The 1,781-nt window shown below is 39.5% G+C and overlaps 1 pseudogene; it reads right to left on the reverse strand.

Annotated features, from left to right (window-relative positions):
* Positions 1-1,029: 1,029 nt before the first annotated feature.
* LOC112968582 lies at positions 1,030-1,534 on the reverse strand (annotated as a pseudogene).
* Between the last annotated feature and the right edge of the window lie 247 nt (positions 1,535-1,781).

The following is a 1,781-nucleotide window of genomic DNA, read 5'->3' on the forward strand; positions in this document are numbered from 1 at the left end:
AACAAAATAATCCCCACTTCTTTGGAGGGTTTCAAAATCACTTGCTAGCAACGCTGATAATCTAGAGGTGGTAGGTTCTGATTTGTCAGCAGTCTTGCCTTTGTGTGGTGGGTTTCAGGTGTCAGAGCAAAGGAGAGCAGAATCAAACCAGTGAAAAGAGTGAATGAGTGTTATTTGGCATTTCTAAAGGAGGGGCATGAGGACTGCAATGAGCACCTCTTTCAAAATGAGTAGATTGAAGTAAGTTTAAGCAGCAAAATAGAAGCATAAAAATGGCAAAGGATGATACTTTAGGAACTGTGGTGCATATGACTGAAGTGTGCACATGCCACAAAATAATCAGTAATATCATGTACCCAGTTTAGTAAATCTTAACCTAGTAAAGAAATCTTATTTAGAAAGATAAATGGAGCTGATATAAATCAAGATATTGCTGGATGAGTTAATTCATTTTAATCCAAAACTAGGCAAAACAAAATTGATTTCTCTGTAAAGGGCCAGCACATATCCAGATGTTTCAGTAGGACATAAGTAGTGCATAAATATTGCTGTAGCTCCATTTATGGGTTTGCACTATTAAATAATGCAAATAATATTCCAAAAGTCACTGTGAAATGCTACAGATATTTGAATTTTGCCCATTGATAAAACATGGATATCAAAGGATAGAGTATTCTTGAATAAAAGCAGAGATTGCATTTGCTGGAACACAAAGAAAGGCAGGAAAGACTCTGAGGTCAGAAGACAGTTGCAGGGAACACAGTGTCATGTGTGTTTCTCCCTTACTAAATTAAAATGCCATTGGCCTTCTAAAGCATGGAACAGAAATGAGAATATGTTTGGGATTATGGAATTTAAATTAATACCTTTTACTAAAAAGAGATTGTGCTCACTGTGATGAGAAAGAAATAAGGTGATTTAGCATATGAGACTTTTTGCTTGGTATTAAAATAGCAGAATGTACAGGAGTTTATCAGTTACCAAAGCCAAAAAAGGGGAAAAAAAATCTGTGAAAGCTCAGAGAAGAGACTAGTCAGAAAAGGCAATTTCCTTGCATTCATATAAAGGCAGTGATAATCCTTCAAGGTGCTGGGTCCTTTCTGTTCTGTTTTCATCCATATTAACTACATGTAGTTCTTTGAATGTTGCAACTGATACATAGATAAACAGCCTGTAGAGCTTGTTTAGTGAATCTTCACCCTCACTGTATTTTCTGGCCAAACATATGCGGTAATGCACATACGCATGTGGTAAGGAACCAACAGCTTTGAGATCCAGCCTTTAGTCCCAACAGCTTTGTTCAAGCTGGTGCCAATTCAGACATTGGGCAGACCTGTGTCCTTCACTGTAATTTTAGAGATCTCCTAGAGAGCACTTGATGCTCATTTCTTGATGCTCACTCTGTGGATATATTTATGAATGTTGATGGTATATTCCTCAGCCACCACACCTCAGCGATGGTAGAAAACTCCTTCTCGCCACCTTTCTTTGCAGGAGCCATTTGAGCAACATTTGCCCTGGAATAGGTCAGAAAATTACAGCCCTTTTCAGTGCAAACAAGGGCTTATCCCACTGTCATCACAGTGCTTTCGCAGTATTTCTGCTTATCCTTTGCCCCTCCTTTGCGAAGCAAAGCACTGATAGCAAGAAGGGATAGTGGGGCCCACTTTCTAGACATCCTAAGCATGCATAGCAACTGTACCCAACTCCACCTAAGTGCAAAGTACACATGCCAGAGCCAGTGGGGAACTGCAGCACAAAGTTCAGGGGGGTTGCCAAAG

This window comes from Apteryx rowi, unplaced genomic scaffold (assembly GCF_003343035.1).
Source record: "Apteryx rowi isolate R43461 unplaced genomic scaffold, aptRow1 scaffold_32, whole genome shotgun sequence".
Lineage (NCBI taxonomy): Eukaryota > Metazoa > Chordata > Aves > Apterygiformes > Apterygidae > Apteryx > Apteryx rowi.